The sequence below is a fragment of the Triticum urartu genome, chromosome 3A (genome assembly GCF_056163025.1).
Source record: "Triticum urartu cultivar PI428250 chromosome 3A, HENAU_Tu73, whole genome shotgun sequence".
NCBI classification, from domain to species: domain Eukaryota; kingdom Viridiplantae; phylum Streptophyta; class Magnoliopsida; order Poales; family Poaceae; genus Triticum; species Triticum urartu.
The window spans coordinates 736,605,148-736,621,153 of record NC_141875.1 but is presented as its reverse complement, the minus strand read 5'-3'; the positions used below and the strand labels follow the sequence as shown (position 1 = coordinate 736,621,153).

At 39.9% G+C, this 16,006-nt stretch overlaps 1 pseudogene; it reads right to left on the bottom strand.

Annotated features, from left to right (window-relative positions):
- The window catches only part of LOC147982462 (uncharacterized), a 31,768-nt pseudogene extending 16,511 nt beyond the window's left edge, over positions 1–15,257 (bottom strand).
- Between the last annotated feature and the right edge of the window lie 749 nt (positions 15,258–16,006).

Sequence of the window (16,006 nt, the reverse complement as noted above, 5' to 3'; positions counted from 1 at the left end):
CTAAACTGACGGCGAAGGTTGAGTGATCAATATATACTTCAACATTTTCAAATTATGTAAAACAAATCGTGTGTGTGACCATTTTTTAAAAGTTTTTACTATTGAAGATGATTCTTCTTCATTTTTCACAATTTTTATTTTACATTGCTGATATTTTTATTTTGAGCAACTTCTAAAATTAATTATTATTCTTGAGAAAATGCTGGGATTCAATAAATACATTGTTTACGAGACAAAAAAATGTATCACATATTGGGCTATGGCAATGCTCAACAACGCCATTGATGATGTGAAATCCTCACTCAACATGAGAGGGAATATGTCTCGCTTCTAGCGAGTCCCAATGATGCATCGCCTGCAGCGCCCCAGGTATTTGGGCCTGACTCAACAACGCCATACCTTCAATGCACGAGCAGCACCAACGGTTCTAGCTTCGTTTTCTTTTATCTATTTTACTTATCTTTATATTTTGAAATATTGTAAATACACATGTCCCAAAAAAATTGACTTTATTTTTTTGAAACTAGTAATCGTACACGTGCAAATGCACGTTGTCATTGTGGTAAAAAACATGCCCTCATAGGGTATATATACACCACCCAATGTTTACTTCCATAACATATGTATAATATAAAATTTCTATCTTGATAAAATATCACAAGAATTTTGGGCTCATTGTCAGCATTACCAATAGAAACTATGTGATATCTGCAACTTCTCATACCTATATATTATACATGAGAAAATATTTCTTGCATTGATTTTAAACCATGTATCGTCATACTATTGAAGCATATATGAACACCAGTTAAAGTAATAACTTTGGAAACTCTCACCCTCTAGTCTCAGTGATCATGCCATGGTCTATTGACACATTCCCACATAAACGACAGGCAACACACATAATTGTTGGGTCAGGTGAGGTCTGATTATGCTCAAAGTGTGCACCTTTATGACCATGAATATAAAGATTGTAGACACCTCCTCGTAGAATCACGTTGCTTTAGAATTAATCTATTGTCTCAGTAGTACACTATTCATGCGCAAGGGCTGTGATAAAAAAAAGTCTAATGTAAAATCATGGGGAAACACTATAATCACTAAATATGAAAGGGAGAAAAATAATATCCTTGTGTGGAGAACATGACATTTCGCATTTGAACAAGCAGTATAATATTTTTTTAACAAGGCCACGCTCACCAGATCGAGACGAAGGTGCACTCAGTTGATGTAGATATGCGATACACCAGTTTCTGTACGAAAAAGACAAATGCAAATTACAGACAATTGACAACAAATGATACATGAACCTTCTTTAGAGTACATATATCTCTAATTCTCTGTAAGTTCACATCTATAATTTTCATACATGATTACAGTCCCTGTATTTTCCATCTATGTTTTTCTCATATGAGCTATTTCCTCATGTTGCCAATAAAATAGCAGCTCCTGCTACTTCCATGAAAAAAAGGACTTGCACATACATGCAAATCAGAATGGATAGAGCATGGTTAAATATGGTACCAATGACATTTAAGTGGTTACGTAAGGCTGCTTAATTTCTACCAAGAGAACCGATATACACAGATCATAGCATGGTTAATTTCTACAGTCAGCTATAGCACATCATAGGCCAACTTGAAGGCAAGAATTTGGATCGGATGAAACACAAGTATGGAGAAACAACTAAAATAGTCAGACTATCCAAGTTTTACGTACATACATATATTCTTCAACCACATAATTTGCTATCACTGTAATGTCAAAAAAGGAATATTCTGATCAATATTTTTTGTTCAATTATAGATGGTGAACCAGGAAAGCTGCATTTGTTCCATCATCTACCTTAAAAGTGAGTTCACAAACTCTATTGTGTATGTTCAATTAAGAGTAACCTTTGATTCTGAATAAAATCCCCATGGTGTGCCACTACTTGTTACACAAACATGTGTGTCTGGATGATTTGAAAATACATAATGGGTGGTCGCCTACAATTTACCATTCCACTGGAACCGTGTCGTCATGCACGATGTGGGAGTATCCACAAACAATTTAAAAGGACATGAAACAATAGTTCAACCAAAGAAGGATTGTGCAAAGTAGAGTGAGAAGAGTACCCAAGTTTCTTCCTGATTAAATAATTCACATAAATTTTCATGATTAAATTGATGAACGGTTCATATCAAGCAAATAACAACAAATGTTCTTCCTGATTACATAGATCAACGATTCAGAAGAGAGTGAATGTAAATTGGTAGGATAGTGTCGAATCATCTTATATAGGAATTGAAGTTGAAATCTGTATCAACAGAAGCTGCTACCAATGGAAACTACATTGATCAAGTTGCGAACAACCAACTTGTGGGGCACTTAGTTGGCGAGTCAAAGATAGGCGACCAGGGGAACAGGGGTGGTGGGATCCTGTCGTTTAGCAGGAGGCAGAGGAGTACCGGTGGCGGCGGCGGCCCGTTGATGTCCGTCCATGTGGCAGCAGAGGAAGAGCGGCAGGCAGCGGCGGCGGGAGCCCGCTCCCGTGTTCTTGGGGCGGCCGAGGAGGACCCGTGGGTGGTTCCAGTGGCGAAGCCCGCACTCGCGTTTGTCCGCAGGGAAGCAGAAGAGGACCGGTGGGCAGACGGCGACCCGCACTCACGTCCATCAACAGGCGGAGGGTGTGTGCGTCGTGTGCTCGGCAGTTTGATTTGGACGAAGTGGTAAATATTGAGGGATAGGTGGGACAAGTGGGATTAGTGTTTTTTTTCAAGTGTGGTGGGATTAGTGGCTTGCTGTGTTAAGCATTGGGAGGCTCTGAACCTTTAGATTTTGTAGATGGACGATGCATATAACTGGGATATGCCCCCTCTTGTGCTTTTATAGGGGTAGTAGATATATGCATCACACATAAATGTCATGGAGTGTAAAAAATGGTGATAGCATTCAAAAAAATGTTAATAATTTTGGTTTAAATGTTCATACAATGTAAAAAAATAGTAGCATGACTTAGAAAAAATTATTATAGGATTTAAAAATGTGTTTCAAAAATATATTCACAACATTTTTATAATATGGTTACGCATGTAAAGAAAAAAATTGTATAGATTTGAGAAATGCTTTGTATCGTTCAAAAAATGTTCAAGATGTATTTGAAAATAAGTTTTACATGTATGTGACAGAATGTTCAAACAAGTACTTTGGAACTATTTATACAATGTGAAAAAATGTTCACATAATTTCAAAAAATATTTCATACCATTAAAAAAATGCTTCGACATCTATTTGAAAAATGTTTTATATGTATTTTACAAAAATGTCAAAACATATATTTGAAAAACATTCCATGTGTATCAAAAAATATTCCACCTCTATACGAAAATGTATAATGTGTATTGACAAAAAGAGACACATATTGAGAAAATAAAAACGAAAAAGGAAATGAAAAGAGATACTGAAGAAAACTGAGAAAAACATTAAGGAAAACAAATAGAAAAATGAGGAAACAAACTGCATAGACACTTCTAAAATCTTACCAAACCAGTTCATAGAAGCATCCGAAAACCGTTCCTGCTAACTACACTATTGGGCTGAAAAAAATCTTGGCTACCATTTAAAAATATGTTTTATGACATTTTAAAAAATGTGCACATGTTTCAAAATGATTTCGTGACACACTCAAAATATGTCGGCACATTGTAAAAATATATTTGTTTAGTTTTACATACTATTTTGTACAATTCAAAACAATGTTCAATGTGCATTTGAAAAATGCTTTGACATGTATTCAAAAATATGTTCAAACATGTATTTTTTCAAAACAAATGTATACAATGTAAAAAGTTTCACATAATTTTAAAAATATTTTGTACCATCCAGAAAAATGTTTCAATGTGTGATTTGAAAAATGTTTTACATGTTTTTGAAAGTATTAATCTTTTATTTGAAAATAATCAATGCATATGAAAAAAATATTCCACTTCTATATGAAAGATGCGCATCATGTAATGAAAAAATACACATGTATTGAATAAAGAAAAGGAAAATAGAAAAAAAGGTAACATGAAGAAAGCTGTGAAAAGGATTAAGAAAAACACATATAAAAACAGAAAAAAAACACATGGAAGCTTCTAAAATTGGACCAAACCGTTTCATAGAACCTTCCCAAAACCGTTCCTTGTAGCTATAGTATTTATAAATGATGGTTTTCTTCTTATGGGTGAACTTTATCCCTCACGACTACACTCTCCCATTTAGTTCCTAGAGTACTTTAACAAAATAGAAAGAAATTATGTCCGTAAGTTGGCCCCTCGTTGGACCAAAATTTAGTTGGGCTAGGCCATAAAACGACACCAAATAGTCAAAAGGGCCAGCCCAGCTGGTCCAACAACATCATCCTTGTTGTAAAAAAAACTCCTAAATCTAAAGAAATGTAAAAAAACAAACTCCGTCCTTGTTTCTCGGGCGCCTCTATGTCCCGTTTCAGACGAGATAGAGGGAAGTGTCGCCTGAAGGGAGGCACAAACATGGGTCGGCCCAGGCGCAAGGAAGCTATATCTTTGCCTTTTCATGTTTTTAGGTTTTGGCTTTTTTCTATTTTTTATAATTCAAAATATTAAAAATAAATGTATTACAAATGACACTTTCCATAAAAATATTTGTAAAATATTAACCAAGCAATTAAAAATGTTAGATGTGTATAGAAAAATTGTTACTCAAGTATACCAAAAAAATACAATGTGTATAGATTAAATGTTACTCATGTATACAAAAATACAATCTGGTTATAAAAGTGTTAATCAAGATTTTGAAAACCATGTTAAACAAAATTTTCAAAAATGTTAATCTAGCATTTCAAAAATCTTAAATGTGTATGGGAAAATTGTTTAAGATGTAATAAAAAATGTTAATGTTGGCTTTGAAAAGATGTTAAACAAGCATTTGAATTTTTTTGATGTGTATAGAGAAAATGTTTCTCACGTACACAATAACTGTATACAAAAAATACAATGTGTATGAACAAATTTGATCACGTATTTCAAGAAAATGATAATTAAGCATTTGAAAAAAAATCTTAAAAAAGTATTTGAAAAATGATAATCAAACATTCGAAAATGCTAAAAATGTTTGTGGAAACAATATTTACCACATATTAAAAAAATATTAATCTTGTGGTTGAAAAATGTTAATCAAGCATTTAAAAAACTTTCAAATGTATTTAAAAAAATTATTGAGCGTGTATTAAAAAACTCTTAAACTTGTATTTGAAAAATCCTAAACATGTATTAGAAAAATGTTTTTGACGTATACAAAAAATATAGAATGAAAAACAAGAAAAAAAGAAAGACGAAAAAAGCTAGTGAAAACAAAAAAGAAACAAAGGAAATGAAAGAAAGAAAAGAAAAAAAAACTGAAGAAACAAGTGCAAAAGAATGAAAAACAGTGCAAAGCATTGAAGAAAGAAAGAAAGAAAATAAAAGGAGGCAAATGAGAAAGAAAACAAAAGAAAAACTAAAAAACAGGTATAATGATGAAAAATAGAAAACGGGAGGAGAAATAAGAAAAGAAAACGAAAAGAAGAACAAATACATCATCGAACAGACCGACGAATGAACGGACGTGGCACACGCTGTTGGGCAGGGCCATATGCGTGCACGCTGCCTGAAATCTTTAGGCAAGACTAATGCTAGTTGAGAGCAACTACTTAAGTGGTACCCTTTGTGGGAGCCCCGTGAGGATCACTTTGGTGGGTGCTCCTATTCCGCATGTTCGGCACCGCGGGAACCAATTGGCCCATGATGCATAGCACAGTGAATCTGTCTCATCGAAAAACATGCGAAAAAGTGCATGTACGAGGACTCGAACTCATGCCGCTACAACACATGAGTTGGTTACATAACCACTATAGCTCCTGATCAATAATGATTGATAGTAGTGCGAGATTATTTAAGAACAATATATCCGTGCTACTTATTAGATTTTTGAATCGGTTGAAAACAATTTGGAAAAGTTGACTTTTTTATGAAAAAGAGTTCATCAGATTTTGAAAAAAGTTCATAAATTTCTTTAAAAATTATCGACTTTAAAAAATATCATGGAATTTGAAAAAAAAAAGTTCATTTATTTAAAAAAGTTCATCAATTTCGAGAAAAGTTCATCAATTTATAAAAAGTTCATCAAATTTAGAAAACTTTCATCAATTCTGAAAATAGTTTATAAAAATTGAATAAATATCATCAATTTGTAAAACAAAGTTCATTGATTTGAATACATAAATCATCAATTTTGATTAAAATATGTTCATCAATTTGAAGAAAAAGTGCATGAATTTGAATTTTTTATTGAACCTGGAATAACAAAAAAGAAAAGAAAAGAGAAAAGGAAAAAAGGAAAAAGGAAAAAGGAAAGAAGAAAGCAGAAATAAGAGGTTAGTGTTCAGATCGAGCAAGGTGGCGTTGTTTTTTGATTCACCATGGGTGCTCATTTTTGTGTTTCAGAAAAACAAAAATAATGGGGAGATGGGCCGGCCCAGCACGGAGGTGTTGTGTGCGACCCGTTAGCAAGGTCTATACTAACGAGAGCCAGAAGCGCCAAATAGGATGCACCCACTTTGGTTATTGAGAGCGCATCAAGTGGTGTGTCTAGCCACTGCCACGTCCCGCATGCGGGGCACACCGGATTTTGTTTTTTATATAATGTTTCTGTAGTTTTCGGGGTTTAAATGTTTTTTGGCTTTTCGGTTTTCGCCCAGCTTTTCTTTAGTTTTGGAGAAAAAATTGAAAATGTTGTTTTTGTGTGAAAAAATTATGCTTCCACGAGAAACACAGATTTCCTTCCTGTGGAAAGCATATTTGCGTCCTTGAGAAGTATAGTTTTGCCTTTCAAAAAGGGGAAATATGTGTTTTTTTTGCTTCCATGAGAAGCACAGATTTGCTTCTCGTGGAGGCATAGATTTGCTTCTGCGAGAAGCAAGGTTGTGCCTCTCAGAAAATAATATTTTTTCTTTACACGGATTTACTTCTCGTATAGGCACATATTTGCATCCGCAAGAAGCACGGCTTTGGTTCTTGGAAAGAAAAAGAATGTGTGTTTTTTCCATGACAAGTATAGATTTTCTTCTCGTGGAAGTATAAATTTGCTTCCGCGAGAAGCATATTTATGCCTCTCAAAAAAAGAAAACAACATTTTTTTATGAGAAGCACATATTTGCTTATCATGGTGGCACAGATTTGCTTACGCGAGAAGCACAGTTGTGCCCCTCAAAAAGAGAAAGAGGTTAAAAAATTATGCTTCTGGCTCTGTTTTTTTTTGCGATTTTTTCGTCGAAACCTATTAACATGGAGATCTAGTTTCAAAGATCTTGGTGCGATATATCCAACGGTGAAAATAATTCTGGATTTGGACACACAGTTCAAGAGATAAAACATTTTAAATAAAGGAACCTACGAAAAAAAGGGAAAACTGTCATTTTGCGACAAGTGATGCATATACAGTGTGCCATTTGTCAACACGTGAAAAGATGGGAGTGACCTTTGTAAGGGGATACCTTTAACTAATGATTTTATAGCTTGCAAATTTTCGTTCCGAAATAACATTCGTGGAATTTATGGTAAAAAGAATTGGCACTCCAAAATGCTTTGGTGATGCGAATGTGGGTTTCGACTTCTGGATTTCGCTCTGTATGATGTCACCTCTATATCCGCCTTCGCCCATCTTTGCGAGAACTTTTTGGAGGTGGTGCCCAATGTGCCTCTGTGTCGTCACTTCTATTCACTGCGGATTGAAGGCGATGACATCTCCGGCAGCGTGACATGGATCCTGAGGTCTGCCAGGTAAGATGAGTACCTTGAAGGAACCTGGCACAAGAAGTGGCCGAAATGGAGGGCGAAATGGTGTTGGATTAAGATGAAAGACTTCTTGGAGTACTGCGCCACCGCGATCGAGAAGCTCAATAGGAACCCACACTGGTCAGATGTTGGCCCTAAACATGAAGGATTTGGTCTTGTTTATGACCGCCGGATTGACCTTTGAGATGGTAGGTGCCGATTTCGTCTGGTGCCACGACTTCCAAAAATGTTATTTTGGGATGAAAATTTGCAAGCAGTGAGAACATTTGTCAATGTTTGCACAAAAAAAAATCAGTTTTTTTTATTTATTTTTAACTATTTTTTGATTTACTGTTCATTAAGGAGCATATGAGCTCGGGACTAGATACTCCGCGTCTCATGCATATGTTACTAACTTCATAATGAGCAGTAATATGAGTGTGGTATCATGCAAACATTTATTTATTTAGATGTAGACTCATTTTCCGCCGGATACATTATGCTATGGTAACATATTATGTTATCACACTCCATATGAACTACTTGTATATAACACGCTGGCAACATTTACCAACACCTGAACCCATCTTGCAGAAAAATCATGCATAGACACGAAAACGAAGAATAGTAAAAAGGACAATTGTAAAATCCAGTGGCATCACCGACATGTTCATTGGTATGATATCATTTTTAAAACATTACACCAGACATAGAACAGCGCGAGGCAATTAAAAACGGACCAGAATTTGATGAACACAGGAATTTCTAGGAAAGGTCAGAACGACACATGGATCCACGGATCGTTCTCACAACAATAGATAGTAGATAAGAGCATGCATGTGTGAGCCTGCTCTACATGTCTCCTCGTCCTTTCTGCTATCTCCAGCTCCCATTATATATTTCGCCTGCAAAAAATTCAACTGCTTTTCTTTTAGAAGATAGATGCACAGCTGCTAAATATGCATATCTTATCTTCCCCCACGCTCACATTTGTTTTTAGGGGAAGCAGGATCCCATGGTCACATCCGAGAGATGTATATAATTACCCATGGAGACTATATGCTTGTCCAAGAAGAATACATTATCATGCAGATCGATGCTTTCTCAATAATGTGGGATCAGTTCCTTAATAATGTTGACCCATGCAGGATGGAACACATACCATAACTAAAAAAAGGACAAGTAAAGTTTTCCGTAGGAAAATCTTAGGTGTAATATTTTACCACATAAAAAAAGATGAAATTGGGAGCTCTCTAATTTGTATTTGTACAGACTGTGTTGCATTCGTAATAGATACATTTTTTTGGAAATGGAGGTATACCCCCGGCGTCTGCATCATGATGATGCATGCGGCCCTTTTATTAAAAATCCAGAAAATATCATCATAAAGGTCTTACAGCTCGCAGACGGAGCAAAGTCATAACACAAAGATCTGAAAAAAATAAAGGGCCTAACAAAAAAAACAACCGATATGGTGATAATAAGGACAAGCTCTCTAGCCCTCTATCCTGTTATGCGACCGCCATCCGAACCGGTTGAATATAGCCCGAGCTACCATCTCCCATTGGTTGCACCCAGTAACCAAAGGCTCCCTAGAGTCCATAGGAGTGAGTAAGGACCACGTACGGATCCAAGCTGTAGCTCTGAAGATAACCTGCAAAAAAGTTAAGTTGTGTTGTCTGTTAAAAATCATATCATTTCTACAGTTCCACATAGCCCATAGTAACGCACATATTTCAATCCGAATACGAGTTGTCGTGATCTGTTAAACCCCAGCTAACCACGTCCCAAACAAAGACGCAATATCTACTGGGGGATTAATATTAAAAGCTATATGAATCGTTCTCCAAAGTAACTTGGCAAGTGGGCATTCAATGAATAAATGTTGTATTGTCTCATCTTGAGCACAAAAGCAACACCGCGAGTTGCCTACCCATCGCCTCTTAAGTAAGTTGTCATTTGTGAGTATTACTTGCTTGTGGACAAACCACATGAAAATTTTAATCCGCAAAGGAACTTTAATCTTCCATATATGAAGTGGCCGTGAGAGGGGCCCAGAATTAATCAAATCTGTATAAAGGGATTTCACCGTAAATATCCCATTTTTAGTTAACTTCCATTGTGTAGAGTCCGACACGTCGGAGAGTCGAACTTCAATCAATCTCCGAACCAAGTGCATCCAGGTTGTCCATCTCGCACCCACTAACGCACGTCTGAACTGGATATTCAAGGGAATAGTTTGAAGGACGATACCTACGTAATCTTCCTTACGTTGCACAATATTGTAAAGGGTAGGATATTGTAAGGCCAAAGGTGTCTCTCCTAACCATGTATCCTCCCAAAATCGAGTTGACATCACGATGCCAACCAAGAATTTGACCCTACGAAAGAACAGATCCTTCGTTCTCATAAGTCCCTTCCAGAACGGTGAATCAGTTGGTCGGATGGTAGTCTGGGCTAGCGTTTTCGAGTGCAAATACTTATTGCGCAGGATTTGAGACCACATACCCTCCGGCTCTGTCCCTAACCTGTACAACCATTTGCTCATCAGACATATATTCTTAGTTTCCAAGTTCTCAATACCGAGACCCCCTTGGTCTTTAGGTCGACAAAGGATATCCCATCGCGCGAGACGGTATTTCCTCTTGGCCTCATCAGACTGCCAAAAGAACCGAGATCTAAAGAAATCAAGTCGCTTTCGGACCCCTTTCGGAATTTCGAAGAACGAAAGTAAAAACATGGGCATACTAGTTAGTACTGAGTTGATCAGAACTAATCGACCCCCATATGACATCAACTTGCCCTTCCAGCAGCTGAGTTTTTTTTCAATTCGTTCTTCAATACATTTCCATTCTTTATTAGATAATTTACGGTGATGAATCGGAATACCCAAGTAACTGAATGGTAAAGCACCTAATTCGCATCCAAACAATTGTCTGTAAGTATGTTCCTCGTCTTTGGCCTTCCCAAAACAGAACACCTCGCTCTTATGGAAATTGATCTTTAAGCCAGACAATTGTTCGAATAGACATAGGATCAGTTTCATATTACGTGCCTTAGCCATGTCATGTTCCATGAAAAGAATAGTGTCATCAGCATATTGTAGAATGGACACCCCTCCATCAACTAGATGAGGAACTAGACCCTCTACCTGACCATGTTGTTTGGCCCTGCCAATAATGACGGCCAACATATCTGCCACAATATTGAACAGCAGAGGTGACATGGAATCTCCTTGTCTCAGCCCCTTATGCGTCTGGAAATAATGACCAATGTCATCGTTCACCTTAATTCCGACACTACCCTTCTGGACTTGAGTATCCACCTGGTGCCTCCAGGTTTCACTAAAACCCTTCATGCGCATTGCCTGCTGAAGAAAAGGCCATTTTACTTTATCATAAGCCTTCTCGAAATCCACTTTTAAGATAACCCCATCTAGTTTCTTCGAGTGAATCTCATGAAGAGTTTCATGTAAGACAACTACTCCTTCGAGTATGTGTCGTCCCGGCATGAATGATGTCTGACTAGGTTGAACCACTAAGTGAGCAATTTGTGTCAATCTATTGGTTCCAACCTTTGTGAAGATTTTAAAACTCACATTCAGCAGGCAGATGGGTCAAAATTGTTCTATCCGGACCGCCTCATTCTTATTTGGTAATAACGTTATCGTACCAAAATTTAGGTGAAACAACTCCAAATGGCCATCGAAAAAATCATGAAACATAGGCATAAGATCATCTTTAATGATATGCCAACATTTCTTATAGAATTCAGCTGGAAACCCATCTGGTCACAGTGCTTTATTCAGCTTCATTTGAGTTATGGCCAAATGAACTTCTTTTTCAGTAAACGGTGCAGAAAGAACATCGTTCTCCGCTGCCTGTAATTGAGGTATATCATCAATCACAGACTCATCAAGAGACACCGTGGAAGTATTAGGAGGTCTGAACAGACTTTTATAATAGTTGGAGATATACGTTTTCAAATTTTCATGCCCCACTATTGTTCCCTCGTCCTGTTCAAGCTGTATGATTTTCTTCTTCCTGTGTTTACCATTTGCAACCATATGGAAGAACTGTGTGTTGTCGTCCCCTTGGACAACCTTAAGCATTTTCGCACGCAACGCCCACTTGAGCTCCTCCTCTCTCAGGAGAGCACGCAGGGCTTGCTCAGCCTCGGACTTGGTTCGATGTTCATTAACTGAAAGAAGAGTGGTTTCAGCCTTTACATCGAGTGCCTCAATTAGTTGCGTTAGACGTTCTTTTTTCTGCTTATAAATCCCACTCTCATTCCTGGCCCATCCTCTCAGAAATTGTCGAAGATGTCTAATCTTGTTTTGCCATGTCTCAATATGTGTCCCTCCCGTAACCGGCCTGGCCCATTCGCGTGCAATCATCTCCATAAATCCTTCTCGCTCAAACCAGCTTTGCTCGAAAGAGAAGGTATTTTTGTTTGCAACATGGGTAGCCTCTCCCGAATCTAGAAAGAGTGGTGTATGATCCGAGATCGCTCTTTGCATCGCATGAACCGACACCAACGGATATTTTTGTTCCCATTCCACACTAGCAAGTACCCTGTCCAGCTTTTCATAAGTCGGAACAGATAACGAGTTGGCCCATGTGAACTGTCTACCGGTGAGCTCAGTTTCTCTCAAATTGAGGCTCTCGATAATCATGTTAAACATCATAGACCACCGTCCATCGAAATTGTCATTATTCTTTTCTTCTCTTCTCCGGATTATGTTAAAATCCCCTCCGACTAGTAATGGCAGATTTTCATCTCCACAAATCCGCACTAAATCGGCAAGAAAATCAGGTTTAAATTCAGGTTGCGCTGCCCCGTATACCGCAACTAGCGACCATCGGAACCCATCCAATTTCGATCTCACCCTGAATTTAACTGAAAAATCTCCCTGCACCACATTAAGCACCTCTAGCGTTTCACGCCGTACACCTAGTAAAATCCCGCCGGATCTTCCTCTAGGTGGTAAAATGTGCCAATCAAAATCGATACCACTGGAAAGGGTTCGAAGGAATTGGGATGTGAAATTATCTCATCCAGTTTCCAAATGTGCAACGAAATCTAAGTGATGTTCTAATGTTGTCTTTGCTAAGAATCTTTGTTTAGCCAAGTCTGCTAGACCTCTGCTATTCCAAAAGAGTCCTTTCATAGGTCATCATGGAATTTTTTCTTAAGTTTAACTCTAGCACTTCTGCGTACCGCCGAAGTGGGATAAATTTTCCGCTTCCAGGGTCGTTTGGGCTTCTCCACAACACCCTCCGGAACGATATTATTATTCGTAACAGACACTGCCTCCTCCGTCAAGAAAGGCTCTACTGTATCTGTGTTCTCAACTTCCTCCTCATCTTCAGTCTCGACACTAGGCAAGAGACTATTACAGATATTGGTAAGATCATTAATGCCTAAATTATTCATGTCATTGTCATTCATAGGTTGGATAGAGGCAAGATTACGAATGATCTCGGAAGCTCTCTCCGCTTCCATGTCTAAAAGATCATTAACGGATTGGACGACCTCAGTTTCATTTGATCCCAAAGAAATTCCTAAGTCATTTGCCTTATCAACTAGCTCTTTCTCAGAGAAGTGTAAAATTGAACGACTTATATCAAATGACGTACCTGCAGTAGTCTCGACATGACGAAGCATGGCAGCCCTCTTGGCCCGCGCTAGCTGAAAGTCATCTGCATCCGGCTGTCCCTGGATCCGGTTGCTGACACGCCTGCCAGCCATCACCGGATCCATAATCCCACCAAAAGCGATGAGCTCCTCCGTGGTCCTCTCGCGCGGGGTGCGGTCAGGACTCCCACGCCCTTCCGGTATCGTCGGTGAAGGAGGAAGGGGAGTGGTGGAGTGAACTGCCAGTGTGGGTGACGAGGGGAAAGAGGACCATGGAGCCGCCTGCTCACAGATCTCGTCCCCCTTATCACCCATGGAAGTCATCGTGCCTCGGCCACCCTGCTCGGTGCCAACCTGCAGAGGGGTTACAACACGGGGCTCCCGCCCGCATCTCACTCCCAACTCGGCCGGAGGCGTAGAAGTGGAAAGCGCGCCATAGATCTCCTGACCAGGCGCCCCTCCAGCCGGCGAAAGGTCAGGCAGTGGTGTCTGGGTGTGGTAGACCTCCTGCCCGGGGTCTCCCAAACTTGCGGCCATCCCAACAGCAGCCACCATCGCAGCGGGAGTAGGCTCTGTGGTCGTCACATTGCCGACTAGACGCGGCACTGGTGGTAGCTCAAGCTCCGTCGGGTCGTCTGTCTCGACCCTGGTGCTCCATAACCGGCTAGGAGCGGATCTCGATACAAAAGAACCAAAGCGAAGCGTGTTCATCGGAGTGGTGGACGTAGGCACCTCTTTGGTAGAACTGTCTACCTTACCAAACTGCGTAACAGGCCCCTTGTCCGATTTCGGCATATTGTCATCGGGTCCCTTCTCCTGGTCCCCGGGTGCACCGCCCCCCTCAGTAGTATCCATGTCCCGTGTCTCATCTCCAGCCTCGGAAACTGCAGTATCCTCAACCTCAAGCTCTAAGAGATAAGTGACCCCAGCATGTGTCCATCTGACAACATCTGGTATGTGCTCAACGCTCACAACACTGACCAAAAGCCTCGCGGCGTTATGTGCGCGAGTGAAAGGCATGTCCACCTTTTTTGTCTTACCAATCAAACCACCCAAACTCCAAGCAATCAGAAAATGTTTTACATATTTAGGTGGCACGCCATAGAAACGAACCCACACCTTCTCCAAAGGTGTACCCTCAGGATCCTCCTGCTTCCACTCGTCGAAAGCGATAACAGTGTTTGTGCTCGTAACTCTGCATAGACCCCACTTAAGAACATGCATCTGATCCTCCTTAGTGGGAAAGTCAACATTGTAAGACTGACCTTCTAACTGCTCCAGGTGCCACTGATAATTACCCGGCACTAGCTCACGTAGCTGTCTGACGATCTGCGCCTCGGTCAACTGACCATCAGTAACTCTGATAACTGCCGGGAAGGAGCTCTCAATCATCTGTGGTAGAGGATCCACCTCCGGGGTCTCAAAGAACATCAATTCCTTACAGCAGACCCCAAAGATATTAATGCCAGGCTTAGGACCGGAAAGGAGAGGGCATTCCCCAGTCACATGCTGGGAACGGAGGCAGTAATCACAAAGCTCATTTGTACATTCTGCCACAAAATGACCCGGTTCACCACATCTATAACAGGGCAACTTTTTCTTTTTAATTGCCCATTTAGAGAGCTTTTCGCCCTCCGCTTTCTCCGACCCTTTATCAGACGCACCATCCTTAGACTTAACACCTCCTGTAGTCACCGGAACTTTCAGTGCTGCGAGAGCCCGAACCGTGTCCAGTGCCACCGCGGGTAACGTGGATGTGCCACCCACCCCCTCAGCTGCATGCTCAAGCTCCTCCTCGGAAGGCATCTCCGAAGCAGGTGGTGTAAAGCAGTGCCCACGGGAGAGTGCACTGATTCAATTCAATTACAAGGATAAGGAGAAAATGAGGCGACTGTAGATTCTTCTTGTTCCGCCGGTGGCTCCTCAGGTTCCTCTTCCCTCTGCCCGCCGCTACGATGGCGGAGGGTGGGGCAACCCTAGATCTATGTGTTTAATGTGTGATTTGTAGGGTCTGGTTGTTCCTCATAGTTAATAGAGTTGCGGCAGCGGCGACGATGAGAAAAATGCCTCCTTTTTCCACCTGTCGATGGGCACACATAGAGCGACATCGACATAATTTTGTTTTTCGGTTCATTCTCCATCCAATGAAGCTCAACTAGGTGCGGCTCCATCAAAGAACGTGAGGTTTGTGCCCCCCACCCAATTTGGTCCGAGTTGGGGTTATTTTCGGGACCTCCTAGGTGCCAGCTTTTGTTGGACCGAGAACTACCCAGATCGTGTTCGTCGGCGTTTTCTGGTCTACATAGACTACTTTTTGGACACTGCTTCTTCAAACTTCTTGGTGCAAACATGGTTTCTCCAGTAAGACCTAGGCCCAAAGGAGGCAATGACCTTTGCACATATGGCGTGTCGCTGGTGTATTCGGAAGGAAGACTTTGTTGATTTAATCAAGGGCTTGCTTGTAAGTTTATAGTTCTTTAAAATGTTCTAATAAGGGTTGGTTTTGTCTAATAGTATATGACCCTAGTATTTTTGCAAAAAATAAATATATGTGT